Source organism: Oncorhynchus tshawytscha, linkage group LG25 (assembly GCF_018296145.1).
Source record: "Oncorhynchus tshawytscha isolate Ot180627B linkage group LG25, Otsh_v2.0, whole genome shotgun sequence".
In the NCBI taxonomy this organism is placed as follows: domain Eukaryota; kingdom Metazoa; phylum Chordata; class Actinopteri; order Salmoniformes; family Salmonidae; genus Oncorhynchus; species Oncorhynchus tshawytscha.
Window position 1 is genome coordinate 10,821,010 of NC_056453.1, and position 23,019 is coordinate 10,844,028.

Genomic DNA, 23,019 nt, shown 5'->3' on the forward strand with positions numbered 1-23,019 from the left:
TGACCTTTTCTGGTTTACCATTTCATTTACACTAAAATATCTTGGCTCGAAACTGCTGAAAGATGGAAGTGATCGATGAACTGAGAGACAATTAAGGTGTTTATCACTGTCCCTCTGCCATATGAAGACACAGTTTTACCTTTCCACGGCAATAGTATTTAGTCAATTTTGGCTATATTCAAATCAAAGTTGTCCTTTACATGATCCTTCATTATTTCTAGGGTGAAGATGCTAGTCAAGTTCTGTTAACGGGGTTAGCGGTTCCTCAAACGAAAAAAAATGATACTCAAATATTGTACTTGCTCCTGTAATGTCTGGTTGGGTGATAATAAAATAAGCCCTTCGAAGGAATGCGCTTTGATGACACTTTTCTTACGATGATTCCTTTGGTTCAACCTCAGAAAAAAAATCTTGTACACTTTTCCCATTTTCCCATCCAAGGTGTCTTGATCTGTAAATAAAACCATTAATCCTTTCTGCATAAAGGCTCTCAAGCTCATGTTGTCTACTCGGAGGTTCTACTACTGCATATACATTTGTTTATTAAATTCATTCATCTTTAATTTAATACATTTTCCCTCCTAAGATGTTTCTTTTTTTCCACGATGACCACTTGGGGCTGTAACGACGTAGGATGACACCGAGATCCGAACCTTGGTAATGTTTTAATAAAAAAATAAAACATATATAGATTTTGTACACAATAAAGAAACAAAATTATGGGTCAACATCTAAATATTGCTCCCAGCATTGATCAAAGATCAGAATGTTTATATTCTTGATCGGACAGAGCTCCAATCGCACCTGCCTCTTTGCGAATGAGTGGAATTATGAACAGTGGTTTGTTCGTGATGTTCACCTGCGTCCTCAGGATTTTTAGCAGCACATTCACCACTCTCTCAAACAGCTAACTCCGCCCTCTCATGGCACGTGAAACAAACTACCCCAGCTCGAAGTCGACGTCGACTCAAAGTGTTTGTAGATTGACTGAGAGGAAGGAACCTACAGCAGCCAAGGTGATAATGGCTGGAGTCATTTTTGCTTGTCTTTGCTGTTCTCCAAATTGCATTTTAAATGTTTGTAATTGTATAGAAATGCAGTAAATGAGCTTCAACTTTCAAAAAATGTCCCGAGGGACACTTACCCCTTACGGACCTCACTAAAATTCAAAACCTGGTTACAGCCCTGGTGACCATTGCTTATGGACACTATAATACCCTTTTCCATCCAAACTGTACTGCCAGTTCCACCCCTGGGGTTTGTATGTTTTCCCATTTGCTGAAACTACACTGAACAAAAATTTAAACACAAAATGCCACAATTTCAAAGATTTGACTAAATTGCACTTACTACAAGGAAATCAGTCAATTGAAATACATTCATCAATGGATTTCACATGACTGGGAATATAGATAAATATCTGTTGGTCACAGATACCTTAAATAAAAAAGTAGGGGTGTGGCTCAGAAAACCAGTCAGTGTCTGGTGTGACCACCATTTGCCTCATGCAGCGTGACACATCTCCTTCGCATAGGGTTGAGCAGGCTGTTGATTGTGGCCTGTGCAATGTTGTCCCACTCTTCTTCAATGGCTATACAAAGTTGCTGGATATTGGTGGGAACTGGAACAGGCTGCCATACGTCGATCCAGAGCATCCCAAACATGCTCAATGGGTGACATGTCTGGTGAGTATGCAGGAATGGCACAACAATGGGCCTCAGGATCTCGTCACAACTGCCTGGTACAGTTGAAACCTGTGATTCATCCATGAAGAGCACACTTCTCCAGCGTGCCAGTGGCCATCGAAGGTGAGCTTTTGCCCACTGAAGTCAATTACAACGTCAAACTACAGTCAGGTCAAGACCCTGGTATGGGATGACAAGCACGCAGATGAGCTTCCATGAGACGGTTTCTGACAGTTTGTGTATAAATTCTTTGGTTGTGCAAACCCACAGTTTCATCGGCTCCGGGTCTTTGGTCTCAGATGATTCCACAGGTGTAGAAGCTGGATGTGGATGTCCTGGACTGGTGTGGTCTGAGGTTGAGAGGCCGGTTGGAAGTACTGCCAAATTCTCTAAAACAATATTGGAGGCTTATGGTCGATAAACATTCAACAGCTCTGGTGAACATTCCTGCTGTCAGCATGCCAATTTCACACTTCCTCAAAACTTAAGTGGCATTGAGTTCTGTGACAAAATGGCACATTTTAGAGAGAGTGGCCTTTTATTGCCCCCAGCACAAGGTGCACCTGTGTAATGAACATAATCAGCTTCTTGATATGCCACACCTGTCGGGTGGATCGATTTTCTTGGCAAAGGAGAAATGCTCACTAACAGGGATGTAAACAAATTTGTGCACAAAACTTGAGAGAAATAAGCTTTCTGTGCGTATGGAAAATATCTGCAATCTTTTATTTCAGCTCATGAAACATGGGACCTACATGTTGCATTTATATTTTTTGTTCTGTATAGTTAAGACATCCTACCTTACTAAAGCCAACTCGTACAGAAGCAGCACGGAACGGAACCTGTTTAAAGCCCGGACAGTTCAGTTCAGTTCGGTACTTATTACAAGTGGAAAGAGACAGAAGCACAAATCAAATCAAAATCAAATCAAATCAAATTTATTTATATAGCCCTTCGTACATCAGCTGATATCTCAAAGTGCTGTACAGAAACCCAGCCTAAAACCCCAAACAGCAAGCAATGCAGGTGTAGAAGCACGGTGGCTAGGAAAAACTCCATAGAAAGGCCAAAACCTAGGAAGAATCCTAGAGAGGAACCAGGCTATGTGGGGTGGCCAGTCCTCTTCTGGCTGTGCCGGGTGGAGATTATAACAGAACATGGCCAAGATGTTCAAATGTTCATAAATGACCAGCATGGTCGAATAATAATAAGGCAGAACAGTTGAAACTGGAGCAGCAGCACGGCCAGGTGCACTGGGGACAGCAAGGAGTCATCATGTCAGGTAGTCCTGGGGCATGGTCCTAGGGCTCAGGTCCTCCGAGAGAGAGAAAGAAAGGATCAGTGGTGGAAAAAGTACTCAAATATCATACTTGAGTAAAAGTTAAGATAGTAGAAAATGACTCAAAGTGAAAGTCACCCAGTAAAATACTACTCGAGTAAAAGTCTAAAAGTATTTGGTTTTAAATATACTTATAGTATCAAAAGTTCATGTAATTGCAAAAATATACTTCAGTATACAAAAGTAAAAGTGAAAGTATAAATACATTTTATTTACACATAGCCAGGGGCACACTCCAACACAGACACTAATTTATAAACAAAGCGTTTGTGTTTACTGGGTCCGACATGATCAGAGTCAGTAGGGATGACCAGGGATGTTCTCTTGACAAGCGTGTGAACTGGACCATTTTCCTGTCAAAATGTAATGAGTACTTTTGGGTGTCAGGGAAAATGTATGGAGTAAAAAGTACATCATTTTCTTTAGGAATGTGGTGAAGTAAAAGTAAAAGTAGTCAAAAAGATAAATAGTAAAGTACAGATACCCCAAAAAACGACTAAGTCTTTTTACTTAAGTACTTTACACCACTGCAAATGATACACACACAGTGACGGAGAGAACAAAAACACTCAATCTCATGCTCTTCTCCTCAATATATCTGTTTATTAACTTTCTCTCCTCCTCTTCCTCCTTCAGTTGTTTGACTTCTTGATGAAACAATGAGTAAAGTGAATGACTCACAGACAGTTTCAAGTGTGGATGCCCTTGATAACACTCATACACTATATTTATTCTGTGTTTGCGCAGCGAGCACACTGATGCCATTAGGATATGAGGAAGGCGGCATGTGCGGCTGGTTGATTTGATTTATCTCTCCCTTCATTGGCAGAGGGAGTCCTGGGTTTATTTTTCATATCAGTCGTTGTCGGTATGTCTCAGGAGTGTGCTTGCTCATGTGTGGGAGCTATTAAACTGGATCTTACCATTCAGTTTCCTTCCTTCTCCTCTGAGGGAAGGAGAGGGAGAGGGAGAGATCGATGTGTGTTTGTGTTGGGGGCTGAAATGTGTTTCAAACAGTATGTTAGAGAGTGAAGAGAAAGAGGGAATGGGAGAAAGAGGGTGGGAGAATGAAAGATTGGCAGTAAAACGATTAGACAAAGTGCTAAAAGGCAAAACAATGCACTATATTAGGAGATAGAGAGGGAGAGAGAGAGAGAGAGAGAGAGAGAGAGAGAGGCCAATGTAGCTCAGATGTGGGGTTTGGAGTGGCCCTCTTTCAGCTGCCCGTTCTGAGCAGATGGCTTTTCGCTCTCTCTCTCTCTCTCTCTCTCTCTCTCTCTCTCTCTCTCTCTCAGCCTCCTCTCTCTCTCCCAGCCCCCTCTCTCTCTCCCAGCCCCCTAGCCTCTAGTGCTGTATCGCCCAGCTGCAGCAGTACAACAGCTAATCATTAAAGGAGTGGTGCGGTCAGCGAGGAGGCCAGCGGAGCCACAACACCTCTTCCGTGTGTTGTGTAGTGTGACAGGACTCACTGACCAGTGACCACACAGGGACATGGGTAATTGCATTGTGGCAATCTGAGGTGATGTGTGCACAATTAGACCACACTCTTAACTTGCTCTGCTGGGAGGAGAGGTGGAGATGGAGATGGGAAAAGGATTGAAAAGAAATTGCTCATTTTAAAGTGTGTTCTTTTCTCTGAAGAATAGGCTGCTTTTGAATCATTGCAGTCTCAATAAATACGAAATCACACTCCTAATGATACTGTAGAACTGAAAGATTTATTCAAAGATGCATTTAATGATTTATTCATGGTTTTATCATTAAACTCTCCTAGCTTGAAGGTTGGAATACATGGAGAGGTTTTTTTAAGGAAAAATGTGACTTTTATTGAGGCCATAACAGTTCCTCAAACATGTCCTGTCAGCAAAGACTTCAACATATAGGCTGTTATGTACAGAAAAGGATGGTGGTTATTGGTAGTTCAAGGCTGTTGTTTATTTTGTGTTTGCTATTTTCTAACGAAGCCTGTGCTATAATTAAGCAATAAGGCATGAGGAGGTGTGGTATATGGTCAATATACCACAGCTAAGGGCTTCTCTTAGCACAACGCAACGCGGAGTGCCTGGACACAGTCCTTAGCCGTGGTATTAGTCATTGCGTTTACTTGATAGCTACTTACACAAATAACTAGCTAGAACAAAGTGTTAATAAGATAAATTCATTAAAAAGATTAAAAGCAATACAACTAATTTCTCCAGTAGCATTAGAATGACACATTTCCTAGGGCTGACTACTGCCCCCTTTGGAGGAATTGCGTGCCCATAGTAAACAGAAACAAAATCTGTCAAAAATTGCTAATATATGCATATAATAATAATTATTGAATAGAAAACACTCTAAAGCTTCTAAAACCGTTCAAATTATGTCTCTAATGTAAAGCAGAACTCTCAGGGCATCCATTCTCCCAAACTCTCTCTTGACAACAGAAAAGTTGGGCCAACTTTGACGTCGTCGCCCCCACCCTTCCCAACCAGCTACAGATCTGGGAACAGTTCCTATCTCTTCAGCGCGATGTCCCCTTTCAGTGGGGCCTCTCATTGTGAGAATCCCGCGCTCCCTCGAGTTTTGGCGGGCTGAAACCTCCGGGTCACGCGAAAATACATGCACTTTCATGCGCACGTCGGGTCAGGAGCTCCCTTTGTTCCAAGATTCACCAAACGATGTAGGTTTGTCTGTTCACGCTAAGGATTGTTTTCTATGTTAAAAACATGCTAAAGCTCGATTCGGCACTTAGTTTGACCAGTTTAGTCGACATATAATATGTAATTTTGAAGTTTTGTTGCGCATCCACTAGAATTTTGCCTGCATTTCGACCGGAATTTGTCGTGTTTGATAACCTAAAGACACAGACTTGAAAACCAAACGCAGTTTTTGGTAAGTATAACTTCTTCCACGACTTCTGATCAAAGAACATCAAAGGTAAGGGAATATTTATGTGTTAATTATGGGTTTCTGTGGACTCCGAGATAGAGGAGACATAATGCTAATTTCTGAGCGCCGTCTCATATTATTACATAGTGAACGAATTCTGTAAAGTTAAAAATAAATGTAACACAGCGGTTGCATTAAGAAGAAGTGTATCTTTCTAACTATATGTAGAACATGTATATTTAGTCAAAGTTTATGATGTGTATTGCTTGTTATCTGACGTTAGCTCCGGCAGATATCATCATTTCTCTGGACATCTGAGTAGCATTTTTTTGAACATGGCGTCATTGTAAACAGAGATTTATGGATATAAATTGCATATTATTGAAAAAAACATAAATGTACTGTGTAACATGTCCTATTACTGTCATCTGATGAAGATTTTCAAAAGGTTAGTGAATTATTTTTCTTTTAATCCTGCGGTTGTTGATTGCATATTTTGTTCAACGTGGCTAATTCAAATTAGCTGTGTCTTTGGTGGTGGTTTGACATAAATATGTGCTATGTTTTCGCCGTAAAACATTTTAGAAATCTGACTTGCTGGCTAGATGAACAAGGTGTTTATCTTTCATTTGAGCTATTGGACTTGTTAATGTGTGGAGGTTAAATATTTCTAAGAATATTTTTGCGTTCCATGCGCCACGTCCCAGTTTACGTTGGTTCCCAAATGGGTACCTGAATCTGTAACAGGATTATTAATAAGATAAATTCATTAAAAAGATTAAAAGCAATACAACTAATTTCTCCAGTAGCATTAGAATGACACATTTCCTGAACAAATTCAGTGATATCTGCCAACCAGACGTCCTATATCACAAACTCCCGAGGTGGCTTATTTTTTTATTATAAACTGGTTACCAATGTAATTAGAGCAGTAAAAAATAAATATTTTGTCATACCCGTGGTATACGGTCTGATATACCACGGCTTTCAGTCAATCAGCATTCAGAGCTCGAACAACCTAGTTTATAAATGGGTTTAATACATATTGTAAAAGTGCAGCACATTCATACAAGTCTCAGGACATAACAATGTCAGCCAAGAAAATACATGGCTGTAATAAATAGGATATAATACTAATAAGCTAGTTGATGCTGTGTTTGCATGTTGGCATATTCATGCTTGCCTTTCACACACATGAACGTCCAAGCGTACAACCTAGCCTAGTGCATCTAGTTCAGAAAATGGAAATTGTACACACACTATACATGACAAAGTATGTGGACATCCCTTCAAATTAGTGGATTCAGCTATTTCAGCCACACCCGCTACTGACAGGTGTATGAAATCAAGCATAGAGCCATGCAATCTCGATAGACAAACATTGGCAGTAGAATGGCCTTACTGAAGAGGTCAGTGACTTTCAACAACAGCTCAGCCGCGTAGTGGTTGGCCACACAAGCTCACATAATGGGACTGATGAGTGCTGAAGCGCCTAGCGCGTAAAAAATGTCTGTCCTCGTTTGCAACACCCACTACCGAGTTCCAAACTGCCTCTGAAAGCAACATTAGCACAATAACTGTTCGTCGGGAGCTTCATGAAATGGGTTTCAAGGGACGAGCAGCCGCACACAAACCTAAGATCACCATACGCAATGCCAAGCTTTGGCTAGAGTGGTGTAAAGCTCACTGCCATTGGTCTCCTGAGTGGCACAGCGGTCTAAGGCACTGCATCTCAATGCTAGAGGCGTCACTACAGACCCTGGTTCGATTCCAGGCTGTATCACAACCGGCTGTGATTGGGAATCCCATAGGGCGGTGCACAATTGACCCAGCATCGTCCAGGTTAGGGTTTGGCCGGGGTAGGCTGTCATTGTAAATAAGAATGTGCTCTTAACTGACTTGCCTAGTTAAATAAAGGTTAAAAAAAATATATGTAGTGAATATCTATGTCTGGTCGTCACAAAAACAAATGCAAATGATCTGTAACCAATTCTCTAAAACATGCCCAAAGGTGGAGATTTAATCTCACTCTCTTAAAAAAATGTAGATTTCTGTAATCAATTCAGGTCTGATTTACATGAATTTATCCTCCTCAACAAAGAGTCTGTGAATTATAATAGATTCCTGTAGGATGCCATGAAAGTGTTCATTAGAAACAATGAGTGGCAACCCGTCTGTCAGGGAAGGTGGGCCCCACAGTTCGCCTGTTTTGCATGTTATTATGGCATTAATACATGTCACATATCAATTTGCAAACAATGTAAAACAATTTTTATCAAATCATTGAGTTAATAAAGCCGCATAATACGAATATGGTCTTTTTTTGCTTTCTTGAGTAAGGCAGCTCCAAAATGCAAGTTTTTCAGCCTAGCTCAGTGCTTTCTGTGGTGGTGGGGCAGCCAGCAGAAAATACAGAGTCTAGGGGTTGGTAATCATCTATAGTTGCGCTGTGATTGGGTAATGTTCTCTAGTTGCGCCGGGATTGGCTAGGTGTTCTGTCACACATGGGGACACTACGTCATCGCCAATTCTAAGGGTAGAGCTCAAAAATTCAAGCCCCTTGGGAGCTGCCATATAGTTACATTAGAAGTGCCAATCCAAGAAGGCTCAAGTTCATTGGCCACAGATAAAATGACATCAAATAACATTATCTATAGTAGCTTTGATTGGACTGATCATGTCAACATTATACTTTCAAAATCTTAGCTAGCAAGCTAGCAGTCATCATCATGAATCAAGCCGACAATCTATTGGCAAATTATTTTTAGCCCTTGTCATATGAAGAGAAATAATGAATATAATTTTTCGATAAAATGTATCGGTTCTCATTGTCCATTGGACATAAACATTACACAACACATTGGAAATCGCAAATTCAACAATGAGTGGTTTGAAATGAAAAGCAATCACAAAGCAATCACTAGCCTGCTATTCAGTGGAGTGGCTGTGTGGTCCCAAGTCTGGCTTTAAGGGTCTCTTTTCCAAGCTTAAAATGATAAATCTTCAACATTGGCCATGCTGTCAAATAACTGTTCACACAAAATGGGAAATCTGACTTCAGTGAGTTCAGGACAACTGGGAACTTGGGGAAAAAATGAACTACGAATGGGAAAATACGTTTTGTAAGTCAGAATTGTAAGTCGGGATCTCAGGCTTCTTTCTAGAGCTACGACCTGATGATCACTGACGTCATCATGATTTTACCTTGTTTTTTTCCCGGAGTTCCTAGTTGTCTTGAAAGCACCATAAATCCAGAGAATGCCAGACTTTGGTGATAAAGTTTGATGACAAAATTTGCCCACGAAGGACAGCCGCACCACCTTCCTGTTCAAGTGAGCATAGCACAACAAGGTGAGTCCAGAAACGTCTTGTATTCTGCTGCCTAAATTATGTAATATTCCAGAGAGAGATGTATACTGTAGCTAAGAAAGTAATACCAAGTGTATGTTGTGTATTAAGCTGTTAGTAGCCCATGTGCCTCACCCTAATAATTTGGTCTATTTTCCCCTCTTAATTTTGCCTACTGTTCTGACTTGGTGGTGCACATGTAGCCTGTTTTAGAGAAATGTAATCATCGAATATTGTAAGCGCTTTCATTGTCTGCTTATATGCCCCCTTTATTTATCCTGCAGTTCTGACTTGGTGTAGAGTACATTTCAAAAGTGCTGAACAAATAGTTATATTGACTACGTCCTAGGTCGCTCATGAATGTCTTAATCGAAATTACGGATTGCATCTCTTTCCGCTTGTCGTCCCCTTATTCCATAGTTTGTACATCCCAATTGTCAGTAGAAACCACATTTGTTTAAGCAAGTCAACCTATATCAGCTACACTACCGGTCAAAAGTTTTAGAACACCTACTCATTCAACGGTTTTTATTTATTTCAAAATATTTCTACATTGTAGAATAATAGTGAAGACATCAAAACTATGAAATAATGCATATGGAATCATGTAGAAGCCAAAAAAGTTTTAAACAAATTATATTTTACATTCGAGATTCTTCAGTCTTGATGACAGCTTTGCACACACTTGGCATTCTCTCAACCAGCTTCATGAGGTAGTCACCTGGAATGCATTTTAATTAACAGGTGTGCCTTCTTATTAGTTCATTTGTGGAATATCTTCCCTCTTTAATGCATTTGAGCCAATCAGTTGTGTTGTGACAAGCTATGGGTGGTATACAGAAGAGGGGTATGAGGTGGTATACAGCCCTATTTGGTAATAGACCAAGTCCATATTATGGCAAGAACAGCTCAAATAAGCAAAGTCAAATGACAATCCATCATTACTTTAAGACATGAAGGTCAGTTAATACAGGACATTTCAAGAACTTTGAAAGTTTTTTCAGGTGCAGTCGCAAAAACCAGTCACTACTTCTGCCGAAGACGGTCCCTCTCCTTGTTCGGGCGGTGTTCGGCGGTTGACGTCACCGATCTTCTAGCCATCACTGATCCATTTTTCATTTTCCATTGGTTTTGTCTTGTCTTCCTTCACACCTGGTTCCAATCCCCTCAATTACATGTTGTGTATTTAACCCTCTGTTTCCCCTCATGTCCTTGTTGGAGATTGTTTGATTGTATGTTAGTGCTAGTATGTGTTGGTGCGCGATGGGTTTTGTACCCATTTTATTATTTTTTGTATATTTTGGTTTTTGGAGTTTGTGAGTTCTTATTAAATGACTCCGTTTATACCAAGTTCGTTCTCCTGCACCTGACTTCCCTGCCACCAGCACGCACATCTCACAAAACCATGAAGCACTATGATGAAATGAAATAAAGAAAAACCCTTGAATGAGTAGGTTTTCTAAAACTTTTGACCGGTAGTGTATGTTTTTTTTAAAGGCTGTAAATGGGGTAGAATGAACTGTTTCGCTGCCAGACAAGTCTCCGTTGATAGCCAGGTGTAGTAGTGGTAAGGTGTTGGGACTGCTGTTGGGGCAGCTTTATGTAGGCCCTAACAGTTTTTGGGCACCGTTTGTCACCGTTATAGTGCAGTTAATGTTTTGTTTAGTGTTGTGTTGTGGCTTTGCTGGCATGCATCGGGGGTTTGCCCCACCAAGATTTACATGCTAAAATCACCACTGGAAACAATACAATAGCAATAGCATCAACAACAACAAAAATGACCCTAACTTGAGTCCACTTCATCCTCACTAACTCGTCAACAGCAGAACAGTTTCTCTGCCGAGAAGGAGAGAGAATTATTGATAATCAAATCTGAGTTCAATTCCTTACTCTGATTGAGAGCGGAATTTTGAATTCATAGAGTCCGACAAACTGATTATCTGGACGGTCATAGGCCTAGCTTCCTCTTAGCTAGTAAATTACGCAATAATGCAATATTACGCAATAATGATAGTCTTGCTGACATTGTTTCCATTCATTCTGACGATGGTGCTCGACAGACAATCGGAGACGTCTCCTACATATCGTACACATTACACCCATGTTGACACCAATGCTTCCCACAGTTGTGTCAAGTTGGCTGGATGACCTTTGGGTGGTGGACCATTCTTTATACACACAGGAAACTGTTGAGCGTGAAAAACCCAACAGCGTTGATGTTCTTGACACACTCAAACTGGTGCACCTGGCACCTACTACAGGACCCTGTTCAAAGGCACATACATCTTTTGTCTTGCCCATTCATCCTCTGAATAAAACAAATGCACACTCCGTGTCTCAATTTTCTCAAGGCTTAAAAAGTATTCTTTAACCAGTCTCCTCTCCTTCACCTACACTGATTTGAAATGGATTTAACAAGTGACATGAATAAGGAATCATAACTTTCACCTGGATTCACTTGGTCAGTCTTTGTCATGGAAAGAGCAGATGTTCCTAATGTTTTGTACACTCAGTGCAGTTGTCCTTGTCACTTTGGTTTTTGCTTGGTCAACATGGTTTTTGCTTGAATCTAACATGAGACCGAATGTCCCTAGTTCACGTTGCATGTGCCCTTTTCTCTTGACACAGTATTGAATTGTTCCTTCCCTGGTGGTGCAGCATGTGTCAGCTTAGCCTTGTGTTAATGCTAACGCCAAACCAGTGTGGCCTTTTCTCTTATCGGCCAGACAAGCAGAGAGGACACAATTAAAGATCCAGGAACAGAGGAGCGACCGCCCGAGCAGCATGGCTTATAGTCAGCCTTATCTTTATTAGACCTCTGCTACGGCAGTAACTGTCTGTCTGTCTGTCTGTCTGTCTGAGTTACCTCAGTGTGAATACGGACGGACTGTTCATTTTGCAGATGCATTGTTCCGTAGCCTGGTCTCAGATCTGTGTGTGTTGCCTTGCCAACTCTTTTGAGAGAGCTGAGAGCTGTAAACAATATAATTGCAGACACATAGCTACAGACTCGACTTGATTATGCATTCTCAAACAAAGGCTACTCATTTTCTACACCCTGAGGGTTTGTCAACGTTCATTTCACATAAAAATAGGTGAGTTGTTTGCAAGCTTCACGCGTGTGGGGAAGCTTCGGAAGCCTGAGATGTGTGAGTTAAACACATTCCCAGGTCACAATAGGGAAAACGCCAGAACCTGCAGATTACCAAGACCAAGGTTTCACTATGTTTGCATAAGCATTCATTACTATTCAACTTTCCCCCTTTCCATATGTATTATTCTTCTGATCTGCTCTGCTCCTGTTTTGGGGTGTGCTAATGTATTCCTGTAGCACACCCAGAACCGAGTTTCGGAAACCCTGCTACACAATGCCTGTGCATTACAGGTTAATTATAATAAAGGAATAGTTTAACAAACCCTGTTATATAGGACTATAGGACAGGCCAAGGAGAGGTGACTCAATGGGCTGTGATGACACACACACCTGAAGCCGCGGAGGCTGTTGTTAGGGCTGCGTTACCTTGACAACGGCTCTACTTGTCCTAGCTGTTATGCACAGTGAGGTGTACTGCCATAGAAATGGAATCCATTGAATGATATTTCTATGTGTACTACACTTTGTTGCTTGGCTAGCTGGCTGGTCCTCCTGTGTGGCGAGATGTCAATTGTTACCTGTGATTGGAGCTACATTCGCCTGCATAAGAAACCTTTTCTTTTCCTTGTGTTTCTCCCAAGATGCTTGCAGCTTATGCAGCAGCTTGTGCTATGTCAGAGCACGGGAGAGATAACGATCGTTAAATCCAATTCCAGTCCAAATCTCTTAAAATACCAGGTAAATACCAGACTGAAAGAGGGCTGTCATTTTAAGCCTTACCAATCTCTGTTAGGCAGGATGTGCCATCCTAAAGGGATAACAGTATAGGGGAGACATCTGGATGAGAAGCCTGGCGTGTAAAGCTTAGATCTGTGGGGTGAGGTGCGTCGCCCCTCCCTAGGGTCCAGGAATGCTCCGGTCAGGGTCTTTGTGGGGTGGTTAGTATGCAGGTTGGCACGGTAGAAAGACATCGCCACCTGGCACATGCTCTGTTCAAAGGAAAGCTTTTCGAAAAGCACATGTCAGGTCACAAGCCACTTCTCGCCATAAGGCAGGTGATGTGTCTCTGGGAGTACAATGTCCCCGGGAGAGGATGGTTGAACCGGAGGAGGAAGGACATGTTTAATAAGTTCTTTTGACCCATTTTGTTGCCAAAACTTGTTTTAGAAGTTTATATACTTGTCATAATTGGTGTCAACAAGGCCAGTCAGTGAGTCCTAGTGACTCAAAGTGATCAGCCTAGTGTGTGGGTGAGGAAACATGACAGTTAAGAGTGTGTCAAGCCCTCTGAGTCACATGAAAATCTGACTCAGACATAGCCTGCCTGGCACAGCATGGCATCGGGTCCCGAACACTTCTGGGAAAAGTGGCATTTCTATATCCCCATGTTGTTGCCCTGAAGTCATACAGAGTGTTTGCTACCTCCTGCCCCCGATGTGTCACCCATTCAACGGCCTCAAACAAGCCCCCTTGCCATCTGAGGATGCCGCTAGGAGCGTTTGGTCCCCAGCAGGTTGCCATACGCGCTAGAAACAACAACATACCCACTGAGCTTGTCTGTTTCTCTCGCCCCCAGTTACAGACATACACTCCCCTCTTATCTGACAGGACACTTTGTTAATGAACCACCTCCATCTCCCATCTCTGTTTGTAGAGTCAGGTGAGTGTGTTGTCCTGGGTGGATATGATGAGCTGAGGCTAAACACTGGCCGTGTCCGAAAATCCATACTTGCGTCCTAAATATTAGGCCATTTGAGTATGCAAAAATATAATTTTTATAGTATGTGAATTTTCTCAAATCTAGTATTCTTTAAATGCCAGGATGTTATACTCATTTTTGTTCTTCATCTAGAAGAATTCGAGGTGCACTTTCCCGCAATGCATTGGAAGAGGTGGGATGTGAGTGATAGGCCCTAGTTCTCTTCAAGTAGCCAAACAACAAAACAAGGTTACTTATTTGGGAAGTTTTTTAAATGTATTTTTACCCAAAGTGGATTTCTGTTTTCTCATTGAAAAGTGTTTCTTATTCTCTTGGCCTTCGTCAGAGCTTTTGAGCTAAACACTAAACCATATTTTGATTTCTGAATGTGTCGGTACCGGGGGACTAAGAATGTGGCTGCGTTATTGATGTCATGTTAATTAGGCCTTTTGATTTGAAGATATGGATTTATTTTTTATTTTTGTAGGCTAGGCTACCTATTTTATGATTTAATTTATGGATCAAGCCTTAGTCGTCATTCTCATCTCGTTCCCAATGATCAGTGCTTTAGATTATTATGTTGCTGTCCAGCGGGTCTGAATTTGTGACGCATCCCACTGTCCACGTTATTCTGTTCAATAGCATTTTGATTTGAACATTTGAAAAGTTTTGGTGTGTGTACTATGCAATTTTCAAAAATGTACACAGTGGGGAGAACAAGTATTTGATACACTGCCGAATATGCAGGTTTTCCTACTTACAAAGCATGTAGAGGTCTGTAATTTTTATCATAGGTACACTTCAACTGTCAGAGACAGAATCTAAAACAAAAATCTAGAAAATCACATTGTATGATTTTTAAGTAATTAATTTGCATTTTATTGCATGACATAAGTATTTGATCACCTGAGAATTCCAGCTCTCACAGACCTGTTAGTTTTTCTTTAAGAAGCCCTCCTGTTCTCCACTCATTACCTGTATTAACTGCAGCTGTTTGAACTCATTACCTGTATAAAAAACACCTGTCCACACACTCAATCAATCAAACAGACTCCAAACTCTCCACAATGGCCAAGACCAGAGAGCTGTGTAAGGATATCAGGGTGAAATTGTAGACCTGCACAAGGCTGGGATGGGCTACAGGACAATAGGCAAGCAGCTTGGTGAGAAGGCAACAACTGTTGGCGCAATTATTAGAAAATGGAAGAAGTTCAAGGTGACGATCAATCACCCTCGGTCTGGGGCTCCATGCAAGATCTCACCTCGTGGGGCATCAATGATCATGAGGAAGGTGAGGGATCAGCCCAGAACTACACGGCAGGACCTGGTCAATGACCTGAGGAAAGCTGGGAACACAGTCTCAAAGAAAACCATTTGTAACACACTACGCCGTCATGGATTTAAATCCTGCAGCGCATACAAGGTCCCCCTGCTCAAGCCAGCGCGCATATCCAGGCCCGTCTGAAGTTTGCCAATGACCATCTGGATGATCCAGAGGAGGAATGGGAGAAGGCTATGTGGTCTGATGAGACAAAAATATAGCTTTTTGGTCTAAACTCCACTCGCCATGTTTGGAGGAAGAAGAAGGATGAGTACAACCCAGAGAACACCATCCCAACCGTGAAGCATGGAGGTGGAAACATCATTCTTTGGGGATGCTTTTCTTCAAAGGGGACAGGACGACTGCACCGTATTGAGGGGAGGATGGATGGGGCCATGTATCGCGAGATCTTGGCCAACAACCTCCTTCCCTCAGTAAGAGCATTGAAGATGGGTCGTGGCTGGGTCTTCCAGCATGACAACGACCCGAAACACACAACCAGGGCAACTAAGGAGTGGCTCCGTAAGAAGCATCTCAAGGTCCTGGAGTGGCCTAGCCAGTCTCCAGACCTGAACCCAATAGAAAATCTTTGGAGGGAGCCTAAAGTCCGTATTGCCCAGCGACAGCCCCGAAACCTGAAGGATCTGGAGAAGGTCTGTATGGAGGAGTGGGCCAAAATTCCTGCTGCAGTGTGTGCAAACTTGGTCAAGAACTACAGGAAATGTATGATCTCTGTAATTGCAAACAAAGGTTTCTGTACCAAATATTAAATTCTGCTTTTCTGATGTATCAAATACTTATGTCATGCAATAAAATGCAAATTAATTACTTGAAAATCATACAATGTGATTTTCTGTATTTTTGTTTTAGATTCCGTCTCTCACAGTTGAAGTGTACCTATGATAAAAATGACGGACCTCTACATGCTTTGTAAGTAGGAAAACCTGCAAAATCGGCAGTGTATCAAATACTTGTTCTCCCCACTCTATATGTTGCAGCACTTTGTTTATACTAATAATTATATTGAAATGGAACCAAATGATCTGTTTGTCCTTTTTAAATAGGATAGATGGGCTATATGGTCTACTACAGTATAGGTTCAATGTAATAGTCTGCCTATAACTAGCCTGAGTAGGCCTATAACTCAATTCCTATTCTATTCAGAATTTAGAGAAATTAATCGAATTGGAAACGAGCTATTATCAGGCTGGTTGATGTGATGCATGTCTGTTGAATGTGGAAAAATCCACCTGCACTCGGCTCTGCACCACCTACTATTTACCAAACAGTACGTGCCAAATAGTATGTGACGATGCTGAGTCCATAGTATGCAGTTTAAGTATGTAGTACGCTGGTATGGATATTCGGACACGGCCCGCTGTGAATGTACATGAGACTTCATTAGGCCTTTATTACCAATGAAGAGGGCTCAGAGGTAGGGACTGGCTGCCTCAGACAGGTGTACGAACTACATGGAGGAAGAAGGTGTAAGAACTGTCCAAGAGTTGCTAAATTGGTCTGAATATCTGGTCTGAAATTCATGTTCATCTGAATGCGGCTAGGTTGAAATGACGAGGACAGCTCAGGCTGCCGTGGCCTGTGATGATTAGTTGATATTATAACGTGATCATGGCTGATTAATCGTGCCTTGGAGGAGGGGAGAGAGGGCGGTCGCTGCATATTTTTCTCTGTGAGAGGAGCAGGTCACCATGCAGCAGGCTCGTTAATTCGATCGCCTAACAAATCTTACCTGCCAACTTCACGCCGATGAAATTGCGTAGAGCAAGTGTCACTGATCTACTACAGCACACGTAAGGTTCACACACACACACACACACACACACACACACACACACACACACACACACACACACACACACACACACACACACACACACACACACACACTCCTTTTTCCCCACTTCTGATCTACTTTGGAAAAACTGAATGCATTATACCGAAAGGTTCACTGTGAAGAATCTCTCACTGAAAATCAGCGATTCTGTCTCAGACTAGACTAATACCATGGTAAAAGTCACATAAATCAATGTTAGTGGTAATTGACGCCAAAATCCAGCAAGCTGAATAGCATACAGGACAGATGAGTCTCTTCTGTGTTTCCTAATCTAGAACTACATGTCTAACTGTAAACAGCTTGGATGGAGCTGTCTCTTGTGTTACTATAACTGTCTTTTGGTAGGCCATCATTGTAAATAAGAATTTTTTTTATTTTTTATCTGACTTGTCTAGTTAAATAAAGGTGAAATAAAATAAAATAAACTGGACTGTAGAGTCATTGAAATTGTTCATATGGTAACTAAACCACCATTTTATTACGTTTTAATATTCCGATGCCCTTTTCTCTCTCCCTTCAATATTTGCATTCTCCCCCATCACTTTCACCTGTTCTTTCACGTGTCCTTAATTTATACAGCTGGTCTCATTGACACAAAATCTATCCGGCAAGAGAGACCAGTTCTTCCAATCTCTTTCATTTTGATGAAGGCCCGAAGGGACAGTGACACTTCTTGGTCATAAACAGTAATAGGTTGGCTTATAATCACTGAGCCAGTGACCACTCCCATCACCATGGTGACCTCAGAGGTCACCCAGCACAGCCCCACTGACCTTTAACCTCTGACTTTTGTCACTTCCTGGTTTTATTATCCTGTGAGGTTTGGCCTTAGGCCCCTGTCTGATGAATGCATGAAGCAGGTGAAGAGGAAGAATGAGGGAAAGGATTTCTGCTCTGGAGGGGCCCATCCATTACAGTATATGTTGGTGGGTGGGCCTGGAGACTGGGGAAGCTATTGATCGGTGGTGGAACACTGTAATGTTATAGTAATATTTTCAAGGTTTTTGTACTGGACAGTGGTTATTATGGGGTGTCGATCTTCTCGCGATTGTGGATGGTAATCTTGTGATGGCATGGATGCAGGTAGAACATGTTGCATTTTTCGAATGTGTGTAATTGTGTCTGCACATTTGTAGTACTCCCTCACATCCATTCCTTCCCTCCTCTCCTTCTCTTCTCAACTTATTCTCTCCAGTGCAGTCCAATACCAGATGGCTTTTGTCGCTGGCCTGTTGGCCCTCCTTGTCCTGGGCTAACCTGGGCCTGGTCTGGTTCATCATGATCCTGTTGTTATGCTCCGCAGCACACACAAGCACTTGGTAATTGTGCTTGAGTTTGATTTAGGAGGTTGCTCTCTAGTCAGAGGTTAAATCTGTGTTTATGCATTCTGCTAGGGTTTGTTAATGGAGCATGCAGCATCTGGGGCTTGAGCGGCACTACGAGAGAATGTCAGTCCCGCTGCCATGCTCCTTAATGTAACTCACCACTACGGCGAGAGCTGTCAGAGGCCAACTGCCGCTACTGCGTCCAGCCAACACATATACGGCGAGACAGAGAGAGCAATGGAAAGAAAGAGAGAAAGGGCAGGAGCAGATTAAAAGACAGGAGAGACAGACGGAGCGTCACAGATAAAAGGGGCGGTCAGACCAGTGTGAAGCGAGCGAAGAAGAAGGGGAAGATGAAGCTTTTAGAGTAAGACGAGAAGCACAGAGGGAGACAAAGCCAGGATAAGTCGGGTCTTTACTGGGCTCAGGGTTTATGGACCGTGTCCATAGTGGTGCAGGATGCATAGGAGAGATTTCAGATAGATACGCTGTGCAGTTGCTTGCATGGTGGATTGCACTTTATAGAATAAAAATTGTGTTTGTGTGTATGCTGTAGATGAGATGTCAGGAGTGTTCTCAATCTTCTACGACTTCATTTTCTCTCCCAGCTCGGCAACATTGAGTGCTAATACAATCAGCCCTGTCTGGCCGGTGGTAATTACCCAAAGTGTTCGTTATTTGATTATGTCTGGCTAATGCCTGCTTGAAGGCAATCTAGGTGATTTATGCAAATGACTGCACCCTATAATAGAGTTTTACAGTGTTGTAATTTCAGTGTCAGAACATGAGATATTTTACTTGAGCCTAACAGCATGGGGGTTGCTTCCATGGAAAAATAATACTTAGAATTGCAAAAGCACCTTAGATCACAGCAATTTAACTACACCCTCATGGTTACACTAAATGTTGTCTGCCGTCCACCCATCACAGACCCATTGACTTGAATCGGGATGTCCATTCTTGTGATTCTATTTCTGTGGTCTCATATCTGTTGTTCTCCGATGGACACCCTGCATTTTTCTTTATCTAAGGCAACCAGCTGCAGTAGGAGAATGAGTTTGCACAAAAAAACTCTTTATGAAAGTACATTACTAACTGTACTGTATATCATAAGGCCTTTCTTTGAGGGCCTAGTTGCACCCTAAAACAGTGGTCTGAAACTCCTGGTTTACAGGCCACATCAAGCCTGCAAGTGACATTATGCTGGCTTGCAAATTGATGTGTAATTATTTTTGGACTGCCAGGGCAGTGATGTAGTCGATTAAGGCAGCCCCCCACACCTTTCTGATTCAGAGGGGTTGTGTTAAATGTGGAAGACACATTTTGGTTGAATGCATTCAATTGTGCAAATGACTAAGTAACCCATTTCCCCTTTCCCAACCACTTGCAATAGGATTGTGAGTTTGCTCAACATTTGGCTATATAACTGGACCAGCATACAGTGTTCCCTTCCAAAGGCAAACATGAATTTGAAATTCGACTCAACACATTTTTATACATTCAGCTCACTGTGAGCAAAGTTTGTTGAGTGAACAAACATTCACACTTTAGCTACATTTCTTGTCCTTCTGAAGTCCACCCAACTCACAGAATAACGCTGATTATGCTACAGTGGAAATGCTGGTATTCATCTATACCTCACATCATCCAAATCTGTAAGTATTCAATTGGTGAGGAGTTTTGGCGAAAGGTACTCCTCTGGAGTTCGTACATATTCATAGGAGTGTTGGTCGGGAGTGTGTATGGAGTTTGATTGACAGCTGGCTCTATGTAGCTGGATGTGTATGAAGGGCCCTCATGATTAATATTTATTAGAATCCACCTGGCACTGTGTTGAGGGTTTGGTAGTTTATGCCAGTGCTTTGATGTATGTATGTATGTATGTATGTATGTGTGTATGTGTGTATGTGTGTATGTGTGTATGTGTGTGTGTGTGTGTGTGTGTGTGTGTGTGTGTGTGTGTGTGTGTGTGTGTAATGATCAATTCACAGGCATCAATAAACACCCCTAGTCCAAAAAAACAAAATCCTATCAGATTTTGGTACCTATCCTGTAGGATTAGGATACAATCATATAGGAGTCCATTGGGACTGGTTCCAAAATCGGAGAAGATTTTCTTTTAGGTTTTAACGTGATAATGTTGTAGCAGTTGTGGCACAAACCCACAAAGTCATGGGACCAATATGTACATTTTTCCCTCTGTAATTATCTGGGTGTAGTGGGTGCGAAGTCAGGCGCAGGAAACAGAGAGTTCAGGGTAGCGCTCTTTAATGCACAAACGGCGAACATAAGCCATAAGCACGAAACACCGGCCGCTCACAAAAACAAATGCCCCAAACACGGGGACTAAAACAGTCCAGCAAAACCCACGAACAGGGAAAAAACACGTTCACCTCAAACGTGCACAAATGTCACACAAACAATCCCCCCAAAAAAGCAGGCGGGCCGGCTGGCTAATAAAGCCCAACTAATCACCAGAATACATAACAGGTGTAACCAATAAACAGACAAGGAGGAGGAGGAAAGAATCAGTGGCAGCTAGTAGGCCGGCGACGACGACCGCCGAGCGCCACCCGAACGGGAAGGGGAGCCACCTTCGGTAGGAGTCGTGACACCCTCATCATGTCCAAAGCTCAACAAATACACCTATAGATGTTTTGAACATTATATGCGAAAAATGGTAATATCGGTCCCATGACTTAAACAAGGTTTTGTGCCACAAATGCTAAAACGTTAGCATGTTAAAACCAAAGAATGGATTGCTGTCATACCTTGTCCATAGACTGCTTACAGAGTAAGGAAACCAATATGTCGTTTTGTCATTTGGTTGAACTATCCCTTTAATGGTGTTGTATTGTACTGGAACAAATGACAACAAACTATAATTTAATGGGTTAATCAAAAAATAACGCTCTAAAAATCCTACAAAACCAACAGTGCCTTCGGAATGTATTCAGACCTCCCTTGATAAGGTATTTCAGTTTTTATTTTTAATAAATGTGCAGATAATTCTAAAAACCTGTTTTCGCTTTGTCATAATGGCGTGTAGATTGATGATGGAAAAACATTTTTTAATAAATTTTGAATCAGGCTGTAACTTAACAAAATGTGGAAAAAGTCAAGGGGTCTGAATACTTCCCGAATGCACTGTATAGGCTCCAATATGATTACTTTTGAAAAAAGTAGTCCAAAAGGTTTCCAATAGGATTCTGATACATTTTACACCAAATCCTATAGGGTTGTGAGAATCATATAGGATCCAATAGGATTAATTTTGATTTCCAATCGGGGAAAAGTAGTCCAATAGCATTCCGATAGGAATCTGACAGAGGTGAAGAAAAAAAACTATAGGATTCTATTGGAAAAATCACTAATCCTATCAGATATTTTGACTAGGGACAACCGGTGCTCTCACACACAACTGAGGAATGCAGACGCATCCGACTGTCAGGATACACATGCATTGTGGGATGCTGCCAGGGACAGAAGTCTCACTGAATTTGAGACAAATAACAGTGCCACAATCTCCATCACTAATACTAATGACAGCAGCGAGAGAGAAAAAGAGGAGCGCGATAGAATGAGAGTGAGAGAATAAGTGATGAGAGAGAGAATGGCAGAGGGAGAGAGAGAACGAGAGAGAGAGAGCGAGAAAGAGTGGGAACGACACAGCGCGATAAGATTAAAGAAGATAGGTCCTGGCCTCCCCATTACGTCAAAATGAGAAAGAATGAGCGAGAGAGAGCGAGAGAGAGAGCGAGATCAAGGAGAGAGAATGCATGAGGAATGAGAGGAGACTTGGTTCAGGTTTAATAATAAGAGCTTCTTCCTCCTTGCAAGGAAGGAAAGAAATTGGTCTCCCACTTCTTAGAAGCTGTTCCTTAATTTCCTTCAGTTTGTGAGGGATGCCACCTGCTTTCATAATGCCACCAGGCTGATAAATATGCATTGGGTGGAAGAGGATGAATATGTAACATCGTTGGGGAAAGGAGAGGTCCCCCTATCTGTGTCTCATCTGCCTAGGAGACCATGTGTAACTAGGCTGGGTGTGACAGGTAGATTTTAGATGACACATGCACATGCATGCACACACACACACGCGCCCGCCCATGCTAAAAACACACATGCCACACACACACACACACACACATTATTTTCTATCCCGCTGTGGTCTCGAAGGACTATTGATTATAGGTCTGTGAATATGCAGCGTGCTGTACGGCTTTATTAATATGGGACCCGTGTTCGGTCCAGTGTGTGTGTGAATCACCAGTATGACACGTGCCTTCCCACTCGCCCACTCTGTCTGAAGCCCTCTGTTACCCTCGGATGGTCTGGGTCCACGGCACGGTCATCGTTCATCAGGCTTCAAGTCGGTGGCCCTCACAGGCAGCGTTGCTAGGACTACTTTAATCTAGGGTAGTCATGTGCAATAACCAATATTATTGTGATATGTCGATATGAAGCGCGTAACATGAACTA

General features: G+C 42.0%; 1 protein-coding gene across 1 annotated transcript in view; it reads left to right on the plus strand.

Annotated features, from left to right (window-relative positions):
• Positions 1-23,019, plus strand: part of LOC112224756 (ras-related protein Rab-26) — an 82,584-nt gene that overhangs the window by 8,289 nt on the left and 51,276 nt on the right. The window lies entirely within an intron of this gene.